This window comes from Ornithorhynchus anatinus, chromosome 12, assembly GCF_004115215.2.
Source record: "Ornithorhynchus anatinus isolate Pmale09 chromosome 12, mOrnAna1.pri.v4, whole genome shotgun sequence".
Lineage (NCBI taxonomy): Eukaryota > Metazoa > Chordata > Mammalia > Monotremata > Ornithorhynchidae > Ornithorhynchus > Ornithorhynchus anatinus.
The window spans coordinates 52716707-52740364 of record NC_041739.1 but is presented as its reverse complement, the minus strand read 5'-3'; the positions used below and the strand labels follow the sequence as shown (position 1 = coordinate 52740364).

At 44.0% G+C, this 23658-nt stretch overlaps 1 long non-coding RNA gene across 1 annotated transcript in view; it reads right to left on the bottom strand.

Annotated features, from left to right (window-relative positions):
- Positions 1–23658, bottom strand: part of LOC114815659 — a 121191-nt gene that overhangs the window by 90349 nt on the left and 7184 nt on the right. The window contains exon 2 of the long non-coding RNA XR_003763460.1: positions 6921–7040. This is a non-coding gene — a long non-coding RNA (uncharacterized LOC114815659). The remainder of the gene's footprint in view (positions 1–6920; positions 7041–23658) is intronic.

Sequence of the window (23658 nt, the reverse complement as noted above, 5' to 3'; positions counted from 1 at the left end):
CTTCATTTTCATTCTCTGCCGAACATAAAATATCATTTTTAATCAGCAGTGGAAGTATTTCCTGCACATTTGGGCAGAATTATGTGGAAGGAATATCATCCGTGCAATTTTTCCTGGACCTTTGAAACAAGATGGTAGCAAGGGGCTAGACTGAGAAGGAAGATCTAAAATCAGAAAAGCATTCGCTTCTGATCGGCAGCTTCTTGAGGGCAGCGATTGTGTCTATGAATTCTATGAATAGAGAAGCAGCGTGGCTCAATGGAAAGAGCACGGGCTTTGGAGTCAAAGTTCATGGGTTCAAATCCCGGCTCGGCCACTTGTCAGCTGTGTGACTTTGGGCAAGTCACTTAACTTCTCTGTGCCTCAGTTACCTCATCTGTAAAATGGGGATTAAGACTGTGAGCCCCACGTGGGACAACCTGATTCCCCTGTGTATACCCCAGCGCTTAGAACAGTGCTTGGCACATAGTAAGCGCTTAACAAATACCAACATTATTATTATTATTGATTTGTACTCTCCCAGGTGCTTAGCCCAGTGCTCAGCAGACAGAATGTGCTCAATAAACACTATCGACTGATTGACTCAGAAGACTTCCTCAGGCCTCTTGCTAAGATCTCTGCCAGGTGGGAGGGCTAAGTGCAGGCATCCTCCCAAGCTACAACCACGTGAGGGGCCCTAAGAAGAGTCACTGTTGACTTTATTCTCACATCATTGGTCTATGCTGTAGTGTCTGCTAGGCTTTACAACAAAAAGCTGGGGCATCATCAAGAAGGGAAGGAACAAAAAGCCACAGTCTGCAAGTACGTAAGATAGCTTGAAGAATACTGCAGACAATTCTGGTCACCACAGCCTAGGATGAATAGAACTGGGCAGACAGTGGGGAAACTAATTCAGTTGCAGTTGACAGATTCTCAGAAGGACAAGAATCAGAAAAAGCAGCACTAATCAGCAGGGTCCTCCAATCTGGCTCCGCCTACAGAAGAATTAATTTTTTCCATCAACTGTTCAGTCTCCCAAAGGGTGGCTTATTCCTTAAAGATTGGCGACCTTTGGCCCCATCGAGGAGGATGTAGAGAAGGAAAGAAATATCTTGTTTTACCAGTGCGGCCACTGGAGGCCCAGAAAAGTGAGTGAAACGCCTCTCTGATAAGAGCAAAGTGAGTAACTAGGAATTGAACCCAGATCTCAACACCTAAAGGCATGGACTAGCCACAGGGCTATTTTAACCACTGGGCTATGGAGACAACTGAGGGGACTCCTATAAATACCCCTTTTTTAAGAAGCAGCGTGGCTCAGTGGAAAGAGTTTGAGCTTGGGAGTCAGAAGTAGTCATGGGTTCTAATCCCAGCTCTGCCACTTGTCAGCTGTGTGACTTTGGGCAAGTCACAACTTCTCTGTGGCTCAGTTACCTCGTCTGTAAAATGGGGATGAAGACTGTGAGCCCCACGTGGGACAACCTGATCACCTTGTATTCCCTCCAGTGCTTAGAACAGTGCTTTGCACATAGTAAGTACTTAACAAACACCATCATTATTATTATTTGCCCCCACAGTTCTTAATGTTGCCCCAACTAGGTAATTTTTTTAATATTGATGCTATTGATGCCTGTTTTGTTTTGATATAATAATGTTGGTATTTGTTAAGTGCTTACTATGTGCCGAGCACTGTTCTAAGCGCTGGGGTAGACATAGGGGAATCAGGTTGTCCCACATTGGGCTCACAGTCTTAATCCCCATTTTACAGATGAGGGAACTGAGGCACAGAGAAGTGAAGTGACTTGCCCACAGTCACACAGCCGACAAGTGGCAGAGCTGGGATTCGAACTCATGAGTCCTGAGTCCAAAGCCCATGCTCTTTCCACTGAGCCACGCTGCTTGATATATGTCTCCCCACTTCTAGACTGTGAGCCTGTTGTGGTTAGGGATTGTCTGTCTCTGTTGCTGAATTGTACTTTCCAAGCATTTAGTACAGTGCTCTGCACACAGTAAGCACTTTTGATTCATTCAATAGTATTTATTGAGCGTTTACTATGTGCAGAGCACTGTACTAAGCGCTTGGAATGAACAAGTCAGCAACAGATAGAGACAGTCCCTGCCATTTGACGGGCTTACAGTCTAATCGGGGGAGACGGACAGACAAGAACAATGGCAATAAATAGAGTCGAGGGGAAGAACATCTCGTAAAAACAATGGTAACTAAATAGAATCAAGGCAATGTACAATTCATTAACGAAATAAATAGGGTAATGGAAATATATACAGTTGAGCAGATGAGTACAGTGCTGAGGGGATGGGAAGGGAGAGGGGGAGGAGCAGAGGGAAAGGGGGAAAAGAGGGTTTAGCTGCGGAGAGGTGAAGGGGGGTGGTAGAGGGAGTAGAGGGAGAAGAGGAGCTCAGTCTGGGAAGGCCTCCTGGAGGAGGTGAGTTTTAAGTAGGGTTTTGAAGAGGGGAAGAGAATCAGTTTGGCGGAGGTGAGGAGGGAGGGCGTTCCAGGACTGCGGGAGGACGTGGCCCAGGGGTTGACGGTGGGATAGGCAAGACCGAAGGACGGTGAGGAGGTGGGCAGCAGAGGAGCAGAGCATGCAGGGTGGGCGGTGGAAAGAGAGAAGGGAGGAGAGGTAGGAAGGGGCAAGGTGATGGAGAGCCTCGAAGCCTAGAGTAAGGAGTTTTTGTTTGGAGCGGAGGTTGATAGGCAACCACTGGAGTTGTTTAAGAAGGGGAGTGACATGCCCAGATCGTTTCTGCAGGAAGATGAGCCGGGCAGCGGAGTGAAGAATAGACGGGAGCGGGGCGAGAGAGGAGGAAGGGAGGTCAGAGAGAAGGCTGACACAGTAGTCTAGACAGGATATAACGAGACCCCGTAGCAGTAAAGTAGCCGTTTGGGTGGAGAGGAAAGGGCGGATCTTGGCGATATTGTAAAGGTGAAACCGGCAGGTCTTGGTAACGGATAGGATGTGTGGAGTAAACGAGAGAGACGAGTCAAGGATGACACCGAGATTGCGGGCCCGAGAGACGGGAAGGATGGTCGTGCCATCCACGGTGATAGAGAAGTCTGGGAGAGGACCGGGTTTGGGAGGGAAGATGAGGAGTTCAGTCTTGCTCATGTTGAGTTTTAGGTGGCGGGCCGACATCCAGGTGGAGACGTCCTGGAGGCAGGAGGAGATGCAAGCCTGAAGGGAGGGGGAGAGGACGGGGCGGAGATGTAGATCTGCATATCATCTGCGTAGAGATGGTAGTCAAAGCCGTGAGAGCGAATGAGTTCACTGAGGGAGTGAGTGTAAATGGAGAACAGAACAGGGCCAAGAACTGACCCTTGAGGAACTCCAACAGTTAAAGGATGGGAGGGGGAGGAGGCACTTGATAAATACGAATGAATGAATGAATAAAATGGACCGGTAGTGTCAAGCAAAGGGAAGACAGAGCAAACTTTGGGCAGGGAGATTGTCTCCAGGCTTGTTCTCTCATGGCCCTCCAGAGCCTTAAGTTCTCAGGGCAGCACTGCCTCAACAGATGAACTCCATAACCCAAGAATTTGTTCCTCAAACGTTGACTGTCACACCACTGAAATGAATTCCAGTTGTTTTAGAATAACAATATGCATTTCCTACTTGTAAACTACACAAGTACGAATGAGACGAGAACACAACGATTTTGTGTGGCCTCTATTTACGTGTGAGAAGGGCTTTAAGGAGCAGAATCGAGTATTGATAAAAATAGCTTGTGAACCTTTTCTAATGAAGGACTGAAAACAAAAGTTCTACTCTGAAAATGTTTCGTTTTCAGTCCTTCATTAGAAAAGGTTCACGGGCCACGCCTGTAAAAGGAGGGCTGTGGGTGCACATCATTTGTTCACTGCTATTTGTTGGTGTTACGTGGCTTGCGTGACTGTGTAAAGAGCTTCCTAGGATGGTAGCAGCATTGTTGGAAAGAACCAATCCAAGCTGCGATGTGGCAGGGAGGTATGCGAGGCAGTGCGAATATTACTGAAGCTGTGCACTGCCTCATGAAAAGGCTAAGACTTTCAGCTGCTCTTGGGAGAGTGGCTGCCTGTGGACCTTAGGAGGATTTTTCTGCAAGGCTAGACTACTAGAACACACGGGACAGACACCCTCACGCAGAGACAGTAGCTGGAAGAGGGGAGTGCTGGATGATCAGGGTCCTAGGCCACACACCAAGTTACAGAGAGCCTCTGAAGGACAGAGAGGGGGTTGCCTGAAGGGAACGCTTATTTGGCTCATCTTAAGACTCCTAAATATGACAGTAGCAGCATACAGAAAACTCAATTGGTCCCCACACCTTGCCCAAAGACTTTTTTTAAATGGTATTTGTTAAGCACTTACTATGTGCCAGGCACTGTAATAAACACTTGGGTAGAAACAAGACAATCAGGTTGGATGCAGTCCCATGTGAGGCATACTGTCTTATTTTACAGAGAAGGTGCTGAGGCCCAGAGAAGTTAAGTGACTTGCTCAAGGTCACACAACAGACAAGGGGTAGAGTCAGGATTATATAGCAGGTCCTCTGACTCCCAGGCCCAGGCTCTATTCACTAGGACCATGCTGCTTCTCATATCTATCTACACCCTGAGAGCATTTTGAAAAATATAGCCTCTTAGGATTAAAAACTGCTCAAGGCCAGAGACTTCATTTTCATTTGTTCATGCTATCAGTGATGTTTTGCATAATAAATTGAAAAACACAAAATGATTTCATGATAAACCCCTGAAATTAAATCCATAATGTTCACTCCAAATGTAAAAAAAAAAAAGTCCCATGTATGGAAAGTTTGCAGTTTCTCAAGGATCAATTTTCAAAAATGGGTATTTAGCACCAAACTTGATCTGGAGTATTTTCCATCAAATAATATTGTCGGCTCACATGAAGGGGAAAAAATGGTCATTTGAGTTATCTATTCAGTCTTCCCTTTGTTCACGATGGGATGGTCCACTCTTAAAAGGTTTCAAAAAGTGGAGTTTCCAAAAAGGTCATTTCAAAGTCTAATCAACTTTTCCATTATAAAATATTTTCCTTATATGCTGCTGCTAACTAGCTATTTGATTTTTTTAACCACCATAAATACTCTTCTCCTGTCTCATTCTGTAAAAGTATTTTTCTGGCTCTAGATTAAGTGCAGTGATTTTCCACCAGAGGCCTATGATATTAAATTTATTAGATTAAATTTGAACAAGTGCATCCATTTAAGCAGCAAGTGTGTAGAGAAGGCAGATATGAATTCTGAATGGGAAGACGTAGAATAAAAATAAACTGGTGGCAGATCATAAACACTTTTTTCCAATGCACCAAATTCAGGGCTGCTGTCTTTATCCAGGGCATTTGGCCAGATAAGAATCGCTGCCAGGTTCCAGGGTCACTAGGAGCTACCTGTTAGCAGAGTCAATTGTACCAGACCTTGGCAGTGCTCTCCCCCGAGCATCAAAATGTACACAACTCCTCAGATCTACGGAGAAATAGTCATTCCCTCCAGCCCAAATGGCATGCTTCAGCAATTTAGTTGGGTTCTTTATTGATGGGTTCATTCTTTGAATACTGAAGTGTAAGGAAGTCTACACACCATTAAGATAAAGAAGTTCAAATTTTACACAATATCATGGAGTAGGAGGAGGAAGCAGTATGACTTAGTGGAGAGAGCACGGGCCTGAAAGTCAGTGCACTTGAGTTCTAATCCTGCCTCTGCTACTGTCTGCTGTGTGACCTTGGGCAAGTCATTTCACTTTAGTGCCTCAGTTCCTCAGTGCTTAGAACAGTGCTTGGCACATAGTAGTGCTTAACAAATACCACTATTATTATTGATATTATTACCTCATTTGTAAAATGGGAACTAAGAATGTAAATCCCATAGGGGACATGGACTTAGTCCAACTTAGCTTGTGTCTACTGCAATGCTTAGTACAGTGCCTGGCACATAGTAAGCCCTTAATAATTACCATTAAAATAAGGAAATTGAGTCTACCTGAAACCAGTGGGAATAAAAAGAAAGAAAAGTTTATAAAGAGGCTTCCTGGCCGGAGCCTTCATGTCATTGCAACAACTTGTGGCTCCTTCTGACTGTTCCCTTCCACTGAAACTAAGTGTCGGTAGTGGGGGGAGATGGGAGAGCATGAGAGAACTGAAGGAGAAGGAAGAGATGAAGCAAAGTAGGATCAAGGGAGAGTAGTTTTTTCCTTCTCCGAGGAAAGTAGAGGTTGCAGTTCCTGGTCGTAGTCTAGTTTTCGACACCCATAATCATCTGCCTTATATTTTCCAGAAACAATGATTAGTCAATTGATAGATCACCTACGGAGTGTGCTAAGTGTTAAGGAGAATATCATAGATTTAGTAGGCATGAGCCCTGCCCTCAAGAAGCTGACAATCACTTAAATTACAGACAGGAAGAGGAAATGGAGCGTAACATACTTAGGGAGTACTACAGTTGGAGGTCAGGGAGGGACTCAGGCATACTTTAAGCGCTGGCCACAGAGGAGGGAAGAGGGCAACGACAGCCCCCAGAAGCCAATACTCTCAGCTCAGGGCTTTCCAGTTCAGCTGTATATGTGATAGTTTCCAAATGTTAAAGCGGGTAAGGAAATGGAAATTTACAACAGGTGAACCATAGTGTTGCGTGAGATAGCCAAAAAAAATTAGAGAGACACAGGTCTTCATGTATATACATTCTAGAATTCCTATTCCGTTCCTTTGACAAAACACATTTTGGATCAATCACCCCTGAATTTGTCTAAGCCCTTTTTGAATGATCCGTTCTGCATGAACAACCTCCTACAACAAAGTCTGAGTCTTACCAATGGCTGTGGGAATAGCTTTCTCTGGTTAGATTTGACAGAATGCCCGTGAAGGCCTACTGAGCACCCCTAGTTCTAGAATAGTGTGATTTGGCATAGGACAATTCCAAGACTGCCTTCCTACCTTTCAGCTTTCATCTTTTGGCTTCATTCAGAGAAACTGCTCCGTTCCCCTGATCATCTTAGTCTTCTCTGTCTTCTCAGGCTCTCATAAGCCCCCTCGGCGGCAATAGCTCTGGGCTCCCTAGGAATGAGCAAAAGAGAAAAAAGTCAAAAATTCCATACCAATCTATTACCATAAGACTTTAACATCGTTTCCTTTCGCTGGACGGAACGAGTCCCCGATCCACATTACCAAACTCCTAAACCAGGACTAGCTAACTGCCATCTTTCTAACAGTGCATCAACCAGAACTGTCTGTAATGTTGCTCATGCCTTGATTTTACATAAAATGATGTCTTTTGTTTAAAATGTTGGGGGCTTAGCATTGGTTTGCAGATACTATAAACCCCACAAGCAACCCTTGAACTGATTAGTTTCTGTATTTCTCTAGGTAAATGTAAGCCTCGCTTTGCTTGTGGGCAGGGAATGTGTCAGTTTATTGTTGGAGTGCACTCTCCCAAGTGCTAAGAACAATGCTGTGCATACAGTAAGCCCTCAGTAAATACGATTGAATGAATTATATGCATTGCCCGTAAGATTTGTTCTATAGGTTTGAATGGGGCAAATACATTGTCCAGGATATATTTCTGATTTCTACCAGTAAAAGCCATTTTTTCTCCAGCGGTCCTTGGGAGCTGTACCCAGGCCACCATCTTACAAATCAATCAACTCTCAGTATTTGCTGAGCTCTTGCAGTACACCAAACCCTTGGGAGAGTACACCAGACTTAGATGAGATCCCTACCCACAAGCAGCTGGCAGCCCAGAAAGAAACAATTCATTCTGAAGGGAAATCATGCTTCCTTGGCAACCCTAACCCCGGCACCAGGGTTTGAGAGAGCCTGCTGGCTTATGCCCAGACCCTTTAAGTGCGTCTTAAGCCCTTAAGTTTCCCTCACCGGACACCGAGTCCTGTGGCCCAAAAGCAGGGCCTGTGGTGAAGAACTTGGGAGGGGAAGACACAGGCTCTGGAGCAGCAAATTAGGAAGTAGGAGGGCCGAGGATTCTGACAGGAAAAAATATACTAGGATCAGCCAGACTTCCATAAAAGGTTGCATATGACATCATTACATTATGCGCATGTTACACGTGATGCATGCTAGGTCACAACATTTTGGGTGTCCAGGATACACAAGAGCTGGCAGTAGCCAAGCCCCTCACTGCACCTTAGGAGAGGGAGTGGGACTGATTTTCTCACCCCAAAATGTAGGCTAGATAGGCCAGGGCATAATTTAGTGGCTTCTCAGATGCCTCTTCTCCCAGATGGGGAGAAATGATTCATTCATGCATTCAACCGTATTTATGAAATGCTTACTGTGTGCAGAACACTGCACTAAGCACTTGGGCAAGTACAATACAGCAATAAAGAGTGACAATCCCTGTCCACCAAGAGAAGTGGCTTGGCAGTGGGGGAAGCAGTGTGGCTTAATGGAAGGAGCCCGGGCTTGGGAGTCAGAGGACATGGGTTCTAATCCTGGTTCTGCTGCCTGTCTGCTGTTTGATCTCAGGCAAACCGCTTCACTTCTATGTGACTCAGTTACCTCATCTGTAAAATGGGGATTAAAATTGTGAGCCCCATGTGGGACAACCTGATTACCTTCTATCTCCCCCAGTGTTTAGAACAGTGTTCAGCACATAGTAAGTGCTTAACAAATACCATAATAATAATAGTAATAATAAGAGCATGGGGCTGGGAGTCAGAGGAGCTGGGTTCTAATTCCAGCTCTACTACTGGCCTGCTGTGACTCCCTGGGCAAGTCACTTAACTTCTCTGAGCCTCGATTACCTAACCTGTAAAATGGGGATTAAGACTGTGAGCTCCAAGTGGGACATGAACTATCTTATATCTAACCCAGCATTTAATATAGTGCCTGGCACATAGTAAGCGCTTAATAAAATCCCATTTTAAAAAGTCTCCAGTCCTTTGTCAATAAAGGTTAATTTTCCTCAAAGATTACCAAGGTTTTACAAGTCTTTTCATGATGGTAGACGTTTGCTCATTGATCAACATTTTTACTTTTCCTGAAAGACCTATTCAAGTCTTACTATGTTACAGTTTGCATTTTTTTTTTTAAACTATTTCTTTACTTCACCCGCCCTTGGATAAATCCTTAAATTAAGCATTTGTTCCTCCATGCTCATATTCTTTAGGGTACAAAATTAAAAGGCAAATTAGATGATGACGACGGAGAGTTGGTTAAACCCTACTAAATTCACTCTCCGTAAACCCATTCATAGTTTATGTTTCTGTAAAAACTGCTGCTAGTTATAAACCTCGTTAACATTCCCTGAAGAGGTGCTAAGTTCATTTAATCACTGTATGGTTGCAGACTGATGTCTGGCAAACAGATTTATAAAAATTTCCTAAAATGCATTAAAGTGTGCTTTAAAAAAAAAAAAAGGCAGCACGATTTTTTACAAGAGAAAACTATCTATATATCTATCTTTCAAGAGGACAGATTTCAATTTTCAGAACACAAACTGAGGAATTTTTAAAGCATTCTAAAGAAATGCTCCCTTGTCACTGGTATCTAGCTACATCTGCTGCCTTAATCAGAAAAATCCCTTAAACATATTGAGCCAGATTTTCCTCACGCATAAGCCTGTAAGGCACTATTTCATGCACCAAAGTGGCAATTTACCATAATATACCCTAATGGTCGGAAAGAGCTATAGCAGTTACTAAGTGTCTAAGTATTCCCCAGGAATACTTAATAGTCACGCTGAGAGTAGGCAGCATGGTCTAGTCAAAAGCACACACGACTGGGAGTCAGAATACCTGCGTTAGAGTTACAGCCCTGCCACTGGCCTGCTTTTTGACCTCAAGCAAGGAACTGGGCCTCAGTTTCCTCATTTAAAAAAGGACGAAATAGTGAGCCTTACGTGGGACAGAGATAGTGGCCAATTTGATAAGCTTCTACCTACCCCATGCTTAGCCTATAAGAAGGGATAAGTATCATAATTATTAAAGTCAAAAAAAATTGATTTGACCTTTCAAATACAGGACATTGTTGGGTGTTTTTAAGCTGTTCCCAAAGGGGCTAGCTATCTGGGTATTCAAGCTAGGACTAATTACTTGGTCAAACTTGCACACAGTAATAATAATAATAGTATTTGCTAAGCACTTTCTATGTGCCTGGCACTTTACTGAGCACTGGGATGGATACAGGCATATTGGGTTGGACACAGTCCCTGTCCTACATGGGGCTTACAATCTTATTCCCCCTTTTACAAATGAGGTAAATGAGTCCCAGAGAAGTGAGGTGACTTGCCCAAGGTCCCACATAGGGCTCACAGTCTTAATCTGCATTTAACAGATAACTGAGGCACAAAGAAGTGAAGTGACTTACCCAAAGGTCACACATCAGGTAAGTGAAGGAGCTGGACTCAAGTCCCCTGACTCCCAGGCCCAGGCTCTTTCCACGAGGCCACACTGCTTCCCTCAAGACACAGAAGTTCAGTGTCAGCCACTTCCATCACTTGTTGGAAAGATCATTCAGAGAGAACTGGCTTTGCATGGGGCAAAATTCATGGAACTCTCAAAAAGTGTTCTGGAAATGAATGAATTAAACGTACTAAGTTATTTTGATGGTGATCCTTGGGATGATCAAATAATAATAATGATAATGTTGGTATTTGTTAAGCGCTTACTAGGTGCCGAACACTGTTCTAAGCGCTGGGGGAGATACAGGGTAAGCAGGTTGTCCCACGTGGGGCTCACACACTTTTAATCCCCATTTTACAGATGAGAGAACTGAGGCACAGAGAAGTTAAGTGACTTGCCCACAGTCACACAGCTGACAAGTGGCAGAGCCGGGAGTCGAACTCATGACCTCTGACTCCAAAGCCCAGGCTTTTTCCACTGAGCCACGCTGCTTCTTTATGAACAAGAAGCTGAGGACTGCTCTAATGTTCAGAGTTTCTACATAGCCAGAAGTGATTTTGTTGGATAAAATGTACTTCATCCAATTCCTCCCCTCTTGGAAGTGAAGACAGGCTGTATTTCTGGAGATTGAGAACGGTCAACCATTCTATGGACATAGCACCAGGTCTCCTCTTTGAGTATCCAACAGATTACTCTCCCTCCCTTTCAGAGCCTTAATGCAGGCACATCTCCTCCAAGAGGCCTTCCGAGACTAAGCTCCCCCTTCCAATTTTCCCACCTTCTGGGTCACCCTGACTTGTTCCCTTTGTTCTTCCTTCCTCCCAGCCCCACAGCATATATGTATCTGACCTTTATTTGTATTGATGTCCATCTCCCCCCATCTAGACTCTAAGCTCATTATGGGAAGGGAATGTGTCTTTCATTGTTGTAGTGTACTCTCCTAAGTGCATAGTATGGTGCTCTGCATACAGTAAGTGCATGATAAATGCAATTGAATGTATGAATAGCCTGCAAAAGGGGATCCTTCTCTTCTGCCAGTCAGGGTAATTATTAAGGGCAGAAGCCAGGCCTCCTATGTCTCGCTTTCTACTGGGCCATGCTGCAACTCTGGGACTTTTCCTTGTTTTGCCAGGAGAAGCAGATATGTCATTCATTCATTCATTCAATAGTATTTATTGAGCACTTACTATGTGCAGAGCACTGTACTAAGCGCTTGGGATGAACAAGTCGGCAACAGATAGAGACAGTCCCTGCCGTTTGACGGGCTTACAGTCTAATCAGGGGAGACGGACAGACAAGAACAATGGCAATAAACAGCGTCAAGGGGTAGAACATCTCGTAAAAACAATGGCAACTAAATAGAATCAAGGCGATGTACAATTCATTAACAAAATAAATAGGGTAACGAAAATATATACAGTTGAGCGGAGGGGTACAGTGCTGTGGGGATGGGAAGGGAGAGGTGGAGGAGCAGAGGGAAAAGGGGAAAATGAGGCTTTAGCTGCAGAGAGGTAAAGGGGGGATGGCAGAGGGAGTAGAGGGGGAAGAGGAGCTCAGTCTGGGAAGGCCTCTTGGAGGAGGTGATTTTTAAGTAGGGTTTTGAAGAGGGAAAGAGAATCAGTTCGGCGGAGGTGAGGAGGGAGGGCGTTCCAGGACCGTGGGAGGACGTGACCCAGGGGTCGACAGCGGGATAGGCGAGACCGAGGGACGGTGAGGAGGTGGGCGGCAGAGGAGCGGAGCGTGCGGGGTGGGCGGTAGAAAGAGAGAAGGGAAGAGAGGTAGGAAGGGGCAAGGTGATGGAGAGCCTTGAAGCCTAGAGTGAGGAGTTTTTGTTTGGAGCGGAGGTCGATAGGCAACCACTGGAGTTGTTTAAGAAGGGGAGTGACATGCCCAGATCGTTTCTGCAGGAAGATGAGCCGGGCAGCGGAGTGAAGAATAGACCGGAGCGGGGCGAGAGAGGAGGAAGGGAGGTCAGAGAGAAGGCTGACACAGTAGTCTAGCCGGGATATAACGAGAGCCCGTAATAGTAAGGTAGCCGTTTGGGTGGAGAGGAAAGGGCGGATCCAGGTGTAGTTCCCTCATTTTTGCCTGCCCTATTGGATAAAGTTGTGGCTAAAGAGAGAGTACAACAGGGGGCTATACAAATGGCTGGTCCCCATCTATGCCCAGGAGAGATCGTGATTTTTTTGGTGGCTGGAGCAGGCCACTTGGAGGCCAATGATCCTCCTGGCCTTTGGCGGGACTGAAATTTGCCCCACCCCATCCTCTGTCTTAGCCTCCCTGCAATGTTAAAAAGCCAACGTAAAGCATTCCACAAGGTTGGATGGAAACCCTGGCTCTCTTCTCCCTTTGCTCAGATAAGGTCTTTCCGAGGCACCAACGCTGAAGGCCTTAAAAAGATACCAGTGACGGCAGCTTTTTGGAATTCGCAGAGAGCCGCAAATGATCCCGAGGAAAGTGATCTCACATCTAGATAAATGCAAAGGGAAACTAAGATCAGCATGTGTGTAACCACAGTTTGCATTAACTTCAGAGCTAAGAGCTTGGGTATATAAAAACATGTAGATATGGCCAAAGTGCCACACTTGGAAAAAACAAATCAAATCCAGAAGCAGTATTCAAATAATGGTGCCAGTAACCCAAAACTATGCCTTAAACACATATCTCAGGGAACAGCAAGGAGTTTCACAAAGGACTTAAACATGAATAATCTCTACTGAATACTGACAAGGTCAGTATGAGGCAGTGGCTATCAACCTAATAGATTATAGGGTCTGATAACCTTGTGTTCAATGGGCAAATGTTTAAAATCACTATAAATACTGCTTTCTGATCAATAGTGGAAGCATCATCTATAGTTCTTTATAAATATAATTGACCAAGGTACACTTTGGGGATCCATTTGAAAGTTAGGAATCTGTACCTTTTCACTTTGGTGGCATTGTTCTTCCGTAAAAGTATCATTTTAAGCTTGTCTATTATCATTAGTAACTGAAGCATATAGTTGTGTTATGAAATTGCTAGGTTGCTGTGCTAAATTATGACTTCTTATTGGCATGACTAAGTAATACTCATTTCCTCCTTTTTTCCCTTCTTCCTATATATTCCATGCTCTAAAATTATATTAAAGCTCTTATTTCTGCTGGTTTGTCTCCTAGAATTTAAGAAGCATTGTCTTAGTAGAGACCACATTTTCCAGTGACCTCATGTCAGTGATGAAAATAAGACAGGGTTCTAAGGATTAGAGTCCAGTGTTATAAGTGGGAAACCCAAAGGCATTCCTCAATTGGGGTTCCTCTCCTTCTTGATCATACCATTAGCAGTCAAATACTGATCAGTTTAGTACAGTCATGATAGAGTTATAGATAGTATGCCTACTCATATGCATGTAGTATTCACATCGTTTTTTTAAAAAAATGGTACTTTTAAGCACTGTGCGCCAGGCGCTATACTAAATGCTGGGATAGAAAGACAAGATAATCAAGTTGAACACAGTCTTTGTTCCACATGGGACTCGATATTTTAGTTGGAGTAAAGAGGATTTAATACCCAGTTTAACGATAAGGTCATTGAGGAACAGAGAAGTTAAGTGATTTGCCCAAGGTCATACGGCAAACAAATAGAGTGGGGATAACAACCCAGATACTCTGACTCCCGGCCTATGCGCTTTTTGAACTAGGCCATGCTGCTTCCAATATAATCTCTTTTAACTATTGTATATCAATATATGTATTCTTGCCTCTTCAGTAGATTGCAAGTTCCTTGAGATCAAGGATCACATCTTTTACCTTTTTTTTTGTATGCTTTTGGAAGAACTACCTAGGATGTTCCATGAGATGGGCAGGTCCAGCAAGAATCCTTATAAAGGGCTGACTAAAGAGGGTGAAAATCAGAATGGAGACCAAGGAAACTGGGTTATGATGCTATGGCTCAGTACTGGCCCTCTGCTGAGGTCACTTCAGCTGTTAAATAGGCCATGCATAGGCAAACAGAAAAATCTGCCACCTTCTCATCTGCCTACATGTTCCTTACTTTCTTTGCCCCAGCAGAAACTTGACTGGAAAGGGGAGAGGGAAAGAGAGTGGCCCTGCATAAACCACTAACACAGTAATCAATTCCTCGGCCAATACATCTTGAAGTCTCAGGACCAAGGGGCCTCCATTGTTCTTGGATGGAGACTCTGTTACCAACATCAACGTCATCAAATGCTCAAATGGCTAGAACAATGTGGTGCAAACAGTAGGCAGTAAGTAAAATAAATGATGACCATCACACTGATGAGAAAATGCACAGATGATACTGTGTAAGTGAGGGAAGGGGGATGAAAATAAATGTGTGAGAGTCTGCTGTGGAATGAGACCAATTCTCTGCTATCCTGGAGACTAACGCCCACAAACAGTAAGTGTACCAGGACTCTATCAACCAAGCTCAGGCTACATAGCTGACAGAGACAAAGACCTGAAAAGCTTCCAGTTCTTGAAGGAGAGGTTCAAAATGGTGGACCAGAAATAATATTGCACTGAGTTTGAACACGAGGCGTTCAAACTGAGAAGACCTTTAAATCCCTTTGCCTTATCATTTTGAAGTGTGAAACACTTTACCCCCTCTATCCAAGGCCAAAACAACTTAGCGGCAAAAACAAACCAAAAAGTAATTCCCACAACTATCACCATGCCCTGGGTAGAGGGCTGAAGAATGTAGGGCTCCCAAATTACAAAACAGCATTTCTTCCTTAGAGCAATCTATAACTGTATGATTTCACTTTTATAGTCTCCTAAAGAAAGGTGGCTCCCAGAAGACTAATACATCAAAAGAGATTTCCTTATTACTTTCACCAGAAACAGTCAAAATGTCCATAGGAAGATTTATCATATCATCATGTAGAAGCGTGAGTAGATGAACTTTCACTGCATTCACACCTTTCTGTGGGAAATTTGGGTCTTAGTAATTGTTCTGTTCCAAGATAACATAGAATCCCCAGTTTGAAATTTAGTTATATTCCCTCGATGAACTAAAAATCATCTTGGGTTCTGTCAAAGGAGACTGAAGGAAATATTCGAAACTCTAGTTATACAGCTTTAACATATTCTTTGGGGAATGTATTAATTTGAAGAGATTAAAAAATATATATTCTTCCCCTGGAACATCTCAGCAGATAATAATAATCGATTTAATAATCGATTAAACACTGTGGCGCCTGGATGCTAGCCGCAGCTCTGCCCCTTGTCCTGCTGTGTGACCTTGGGCAAGTCACTTCAAGTCTCAGTGTTTCTGTTTCCTCATCTGTAAAATGGGGATGAAATATCTGTTCTCCTTCCCCCTAGACTGTGAGCTCGATGTGGGACAGGGACTCTGACCTGAGTATCTTGTAGCTATACAATAAATACCATTGATTGATGAACAAAATAAAATATTTATTATAAAACTGGATGTGCTGACTTGTCTGGATTGAGTCAAGAATCAACGTGTGCAAAGGTATTACTGGAGAAGACAATTATGTATGCCTTGATTTTCATTTCATGGTTAAATTCCTAATTACCGGTACATGTTTACATGGCCATTTGCTCAAATGTGCCAACAGTGTTATCTATATTGTTTTCTCACCACTAGAAATAATTTTGGTCCATTTTCTGGCTCTTGGAAATGAATTAATGTACTTTTCATTCTTTCTTACAAGAACCTATACTTTGTTTAAGCACTCTTCGTGCAACCAATTAGTAGCACTATACAGAGTCTTTCAGTACTACGTTTGAAGGGTATTGGACGAAAGAGGTTAGTCAGCACTGATTTGGAATGATTAGCATTTCCTACTCAGGAGGTTAGACAGGAGCGACTCTTAGGCGAGTCTGTGGCTTCGGCTGGCTGCTTGGTAAAAGTTTTCAATAAACCCCAGTCGCTTTAAGAATGTCCAGCAACTCAAGCTGTGCAATTAAAGGCAGCACCTAGATCAGATTTGGCAAGTCAAACCTTCACCATTTAAATGAGGGGAAAATCCCAAGGGTTTCAAAGAGCATGAGAACTGGGCGGCATAAAGAACAGGTTTGATTTACCAGTGTAACCGACAGACAAAACCACCAGCAGGGCATCCCAGTGGTGATCAGAAGAAAAAGCGACTGTAGGTGGCCACAGCTCTTTATTATGTGGACCGGTTGGGACTCGAGCCGAACTGAGCGGCTGCAAGGAAGTGCAGGTGGCAAGGAAAGAGAGGAAACAATGCCCTAGGCCAATATTTCAACTCAAAGTGATTTGAAAGAGCAAGAGCAAAACTTTGAGGGGCTGAAAGCTGGATTCCACAGCAAAAATCGAAAGAGAAGCCAATTTAGCGATAGCCCCCATAGGAAGGCTGGTAATCGTTTATCCTGCCCACCCACTGGTGAGAAAACTGAATCTGTGGCGGGTGGCACTTGAAGACATTATCCCACACTGCTCAGCCCTGAAATTGAAATTAGCGAGGCCTTTATAAGACCATTAGTGGAATAAACAACTAATTAAATGGGTCTCATTTCCACCATCATTAGGCTTCCCAGAGGTTGGTCATCATTCCTATCGCTCAAGGGGCTGGGCCACTGAAAGTTCTTGTTCCCTGACCAGAACCCAAATTAGCCTTTTGACTTGGGGTAACTTGGTGTGCTGAAAAACTGCTAAAAAAGGATTTACTTTTGGATACAGCTTGGAGATGCATCAACCAAAAACTGTCGATTAAATGACTGTGCAAAGCAACCAGGCAAGGGATGGTAAAGAGAGCAAATGAATGACTTGGTTTTGGTCCTTGAGAAATCATCATCATCAATGGTATTTATTGAGTGCTTAGAATCGTTAGACTGTAAGCTTGTTGTGGGCAGGGAATGAGTCTGTGGCTATATTGTACTCTCCAAGCACTTAGCAGGGTGTTCTGCACACAGAAAGCGCTCAATAAATATATTTCATTGGCAGACTATGTGTACAGCATCATCAATGGTATTTGAGTGCTTATATTGTGCAGAGCACTGTGCTAAATGCTTGGAGAGTACAATACAATGGAGTTAGCAGAGACTTTCCCTACCCCTAACAAGCTTAAACAGACATTTATGCAGGCCAACGTATAAAAAGGCAAACCAATTTTCATCTGTTATTCATTTTAATGGATGCCTTCTGTGCTAGATAGTAAACTCTCTGACTGCTGGGTTCGTGTCCATTTAATCTATTGTATTCTCCTGAGTGCTTAGTATGGTGATCTGCACACAGTAAGTGCTCAATAAATACTTGATATTGACTGAACAAGTGACACAATCATAAAATTGTGTCCGAAATGGGAAAATTGAATTTAGTGATGGAGAATTAAAAAAGGCACAGACGATTCAGGGAAGGTTCCTCAAAGGAGAAGCTGTTTTTGAAAAAGACTGTGGAGAAGGAGTTGTATGAACAATGGAAGAGGGGGAGATTGTTGAGCTAGTAAGGGAGGACTAGATTATAAATTCCTTAAGGGCAGGTATTGTCTACCAACTTTATTGTAATGTATTCTCCCAAGTGCTTAGTATAGTATTCTGCACATACTAAGATTTCTATAAATATTACTGATTGATTAAATGGAAGGCACACTGGACCTGGAAACACTGAAAAAGTAACACAAGCATTTGAACACCATTTCCTGTAGCTTGTGACAAGTGTCCATTAAAGGGTAAAGTGGGACTGGTTGTGTGTTTTCCAATCAAGCTTTCTTCTTTCCATTTTGGCTCTTGGAAACCTAAATTTTAAAAGAACTACTTAGAAGTCATTCAAATTGTCTAAGTAGATGTGGCATCTCTGTTCTCAAGCTTCAAGGAATCTTCCCCACAGAGTTCCAGTTTGTTTTGGGGTTTCAAAGCATCCCCAGCAGCTGCAGGGTGAGGATGGGCATATATCCCATCACCCGGGGACCAGCTGACCGTCATGCTGGCCGTCATGCTGACCTCGGGGACGGGAGGTTCTGGGAAGTTGTGGGGTTGGGAAGAGGCCTTGTAACTCAATGTTTTTTCCCCAAAATTAAAATTTGCTTCACTTTTCCCCTGCTGGGGGGGCAATCTTCCTGGAGATCTTCCACAGGGTTATGGTACCTTTGGGAAAATCCCCGAGAATTAACAAAAGGAGGCCAGAATATAGCGATCCTCTGTCCCAGTGGTACTTGCTTCGGGTTTGCCAGTTACGGTGGCTGCAAATAATGTAATTTGTTAATAGTATAAACATCTCCATAGCATTCATGCCTACCAAAAAGCAGCACTGGGGGGGGGGGGGTGAAAGGGGAAGTGGGGGTGAGATCAGGGAAGGTTAAAGGGCCACTCTATGCCTGCCTACAGGCAGGCTCTGTGGCTGAATACAGCAGGCTGGAGCTAAACAATCCCAGCTGCATTATGCCTGGGTTGGCAGCGGCTGATGACTCCAAAACTACATTTCTTTACACTCCCACTTGAATGAACTGGTCCCAGCAAAGCTCACGACTACCATTCAGGACCCGAGGATGGGAGGTGCCCAGCAGAGAAGCAGCATGTCTTAGTGGCAAGAGCAAGGGCTTGGGAGTCAGAGGACATAGATTCTGATCCCAGCTTCACCACTTGTCTACTGTTTCACCTAGGGCAATCCACTTAACTTCTCTGGGCCTCAGTTTCCTCATTTGTAAAATGGGGCTTAGACTGGGATCCTCACGTGGGACAACGTGATTACCTTGTAATTACCCCAGCACTTAGAACAGTGCTTGGCACATAGTAAGTGCTTAACAAATACCATCATCATTATTATTAGTTCCTTGTCTTCTGCTCTGCTTCTACTAAGCATTCTCCCAAGTATTTATTACAGTGTTCTGCACCCAGTAAGCTCTCAAAAAATACTACTGATTGATTCACTCATTGCTTCACTGAGCCAAGGGCTAGGCCCAAGTCCAGGAACGGTTCTTCCTGGAGCTCTAGGCAGGGGAGCAGAAGCTTGTAGTGGATTTACAACTGGTCTGGCTCTCCCCTGAGCTTTCACCTCCCTGGAAACCATGGATTTGGAATCCTTTTGAGCACCACAAACATTTAATAATAAAAATAATAAAACAGTACTTGACACATACTAAGTGCTTAACAAATATCATTATTATTATTACTGTGTGCCAAGCACTGTTCTAAATACTGGGGCAGGTACAACTTAAACAGATTGGACACAGTCCCTGTCCCACCTGGGGCTCACACTCTTAATCCCCATTTTACAGATGAGATAACTGAGGAACAGAGAAATTACATGACTTGCCCAAGGTCACACAGCAGACATGTGGCGTAGCTGGGATTACAACCCAAGACCGTGATCAATCCATTAAGCAACACTGCTTCTTTACCCCCCTGTGAGCTTTACCCACAGGAGAGCTGGACTGTTACTTCCTCAAGGATAGAAATTGTTGGGAACTGTGAGAAAAGGAATTGGGGAGACGCAAGGTTTATTAGGCATTACACTATTATCATCATCTTGTCCATTTTTGTGGGAAACAGAGGTCGCGATCCACATCGCATTTCTCCTTTCCTTAAAGACCTAAAATCCCAGCTGCCTATAATATGTCCTTGCTTTTACTTTTTGCCAAATCACCTGGAATATGGGTTTCATGAGAGCTGGTAGGTGCTCAGAAATTGGGAAATGTCAAGCATTCATCCTGAGGTTCTTCCATAAAGAGTGAGCGTAAATTGAGTCAAAGAAAATCACAGCAAAGGAACTGTTCCACAAGATTGTGTGAAAGTATCCATCAACCAGTTCGAGTAAGTGTGGTTGGCAGCTGGCTGAATGCATCTGACCATCAGAAGTGCAGAATGAGAGTGGCCTAGTGGATAGAGCACGGCCCTGGGAGTCAGGAGGGGCTGGCCTAATCCTGGCTCCACCACTTGTCTGCTGTGTGACCTTGGGCAAGTCACTTAACTTCCCTGTGCCCCAGTTCCCTTGTCTGTAACATGGGGATTAAGACTGTGAGCCCCACGTAGGAAGTGGACTCTGTCCAACCTCATTAGCTTATATCTACCTCAGAGCTTAATATAGTTCCTGACAATTAGTAAGCACTTAAATATCATTTAAAAAAACCCTAGAGGCTGGAGCGACAACCTCAGTTCTGCACATCTATTTTCTGCCCATCTCCTCCTTAAAGACAAATGATCTAAACATAAATATGAAGAACAGTGGGCCCCTCTCCCAAGAAGTTGAGAGATGAATTCCAGCCAAACGCAAATTGAATCAGCCAAGTCAGAATGCCCTTTGAAAGTGGGGAATTACAATGGAAGGGGGAACAGCATACAAGCCGCCTCACCGTACCCTGCTTGAGTCAGGGAGCAAACCTCCAGGGAGGCAATCGAAGAGTATCATGAGCAGCATGTCATACACTTTTCACATTACATAGAAGCAAATTCAAGGACCAAGAAAACATCTGCAGGAGGACAAAATAATGGGATCCATGTTAATCCAGCTGTGCCCAGCCTCAAAAAAGAGTTTCCTCGGTAATTGTACTTCCAGCTGATTTCTCCAGCGGGTCTTCTAATTTTCTACATTTTGGGTTGGGATAACACTCATCAACCCTGTCATCAAGCTTAGCTTTTACTAATTCTGTGAAGAGAAAGCCACCTGTGTGTTTGCACTGACAAGACCTTGGCGAGCTTTACTTTCCAATTAAGTTCAAGTCAATCAGTGGGGTTTATTGAGCACTCACTGAATGCAGAGCATTGGTCTGAACACTTGGGAAAGTACGGTTGATTCTCATGAGAAAGTCCTCTAGAATCTCAGGAGGAATGAGAGTTGGGCTGGATTTCATCTCATCCACTGAGTAGTAAGGGATTTACTGAGTGCTACCCAAAGAGTTAAGAAAGTTCAAGAGAAGCACACATTTCCTTCCCACAAAGGACTTATACTAACAAGGGAGACAGAGGGATGGGGGAAGAGTAGTAGTAGTGATGAGGGGAGAGAGGACCATCCCCTTCATTCAGGGATAGGTTATAAATCAGACTGGAAACTACTTTGTCAGCAGCAGTCACTAGTCTGCATTGTGGTATATGCTAAGAAAACCGTTCCACTGGATTAAAACCTGTTTCAATTTATCTTTATGGATTATCTTTTAGTTCTTTATCAACTGCTTTCTTGGGTTTAAGAGGCTTTAGATTTTCCTTTCTTGTCCCTCTTGGGCTACTCTCAGGAAGAAGTGGTCTCAAAAATGAGATTTGTTAAGTGCTTTCTAAGTACGAATCATAAAAGGAGAGGACACAGACCTTGTCCCAGAAGGGTCCCACAGTCTAAGCTGGAACAAGAACAGGTATCGAACCTCCATTTCACAGATGAGGAAATTGAGGCATAGAGATGATAAAATGCCTGTCCTAAGGCAGCACAGCAGACAAAGGGCAAAGGTAGGATTATAACCCGGGTCAATCAAAGCTCTGCCACTTGTCTGCTGTGTGACCTTGGGCAAGTCACTTAACTTCTCAGTGCCTCAGTTCCCTCATCTGTAAAATGGGGATTAAGACTGTGAGCCCTGGATGGGACAATTATCTTGTATCTACCCCAGTACTTAGAACAGTGCCTGGCACATAATAAGCGCTTCAAAACCTTACTTAAAAATCACCTCCTCCAAGAGGCCTTCCCAGACTGAGCTCCTCTTCCCCCTCTACTCCCTCTGCCATCCCCCCTTTACCTCTCCGCAGCTAAAGCCTCATTTTCCCCTTTTCCCTCTGCTCCTCCACCTCTCCCTTCCCATCCCCACAGCACTGTACTCGTCCGCTCAACTGTATATATTTTCGTTACCCTATTTATTTTGTTAATGAATTGTACATCGCCTTGATTCTATTTAGTTGCCATTGTTTTTACGAGATGTTCTTCCCCTTGACGCTGTTTAGTGCCATTGTTCTTGTCTGTCCGTCTCCCCCAATTAGACTGTAAGCCCGTCAAACGGCAGGGACTGTCTCTATCTGTTGCCGACTTGTTCATCCCAAGCGCTTAGTACAGTGCTCTGCACATAGTAAGCGCTCAATAAATACTATTGAATGAAAAGCGCTTAACGAATACCATAATCACTAATTATTATTAAACAAAGGACTAGGGAAAGTAAAATACAACCAAGTTGGTAGACGCAAACCCTGACCACAAGAATCTTACAGTCTACGAGGGGAAAAAGATATTGAAATAGATTATGGATAAGGAAAATAGTAGAGTATAAAAATATTTCTATAAGTACTCTGGGGCTGGAGAAAGTATCAAAGTACTTAAGGGATACCCAGTCAAGTATATAGTCGCCGCAGGGGGAGGAAAGGGGGAAGAAAGGGTTAGTCAGGGAAGACCTCTCAGAAGAGTTATGATTTTTGAAAGGTTTTGAAGGATGGCAGAGTGGTGGGCTGTTGGATATGTAGGGGGAGGGAGTATGTGAGGTAAGGTGGTAGGATAGGTAAGAGTGAGGTACAGAGACTATGTCAGTGTTGGAGGGGTAGTGTGTGGGGGTTGGGTTGTAGTAGGAGATCAGCGAGGTTAGGTAGCGGGGAAGAATGACCATTAAGTCCCCTAAAGCTGACAGCAAAGAGTTTTTGTTTGCTATAGAAATGGATAGGCAACAATAGGTGGTTTTTGAGGAGTGGAGAGAAATGTACTATTTTTAGACTAATGATCCAGGCAGCAGAGTAAAGTATGGACTGGAGTGGGGAGAGACAGAAGTCGAGGAGGCAGAGGCAGGATTCCAGGCGGGACAGGTTCAGTGTAGTAGCAGTTCGGATGGAGCAGAAAAAGCAGATTTCAGCAATATCGGGAAGGTGGAACTGACAGGTTGAATATGTGGGTTGAATGGGAGAGATGAATTGAGGATTATGCCAAGGTTATGAGACAGGTAGGATCATGGTGCCACCTACAGCTTTAGGAAAATCATGGGGACAGCAAGGTTTGGGTGGGAAGATGAGGCGTTCTGTTTTGGACATTTGTCGACAAGACATCCAAGTTGAAATGTTTTGAAGGCAAGAGGAAATGTGAGACTGCAGAGGAGATAGGTCAGGACTGGATAGGTAGATTTGAGAAACATCTGCGTACAAAGCGTAGTTGAACCCGTGGGACCTAATAAGTTCTCCAAGGAGTGGGTGAAGATGGAGAATAGAAAGGAGTTCAGAACAGAACTATGAGGCAACCCCACAGTTAGAGGGTGGGAGGCAGAGGAGGAGCCTGTTAAAGAAACTGAGGAGCGATCAGAGATAGGAGAACCAGGAGAGGGCAGCTTCAATTCCAATTTTCCAACGTTAGATAATAATGTGGTTATTTGTTAAGCGCTTACTATGTGCCGAGCACTGTTCTAAGCGCTGGGGGAGATACAAGGTAATCAGGTTGTCCCA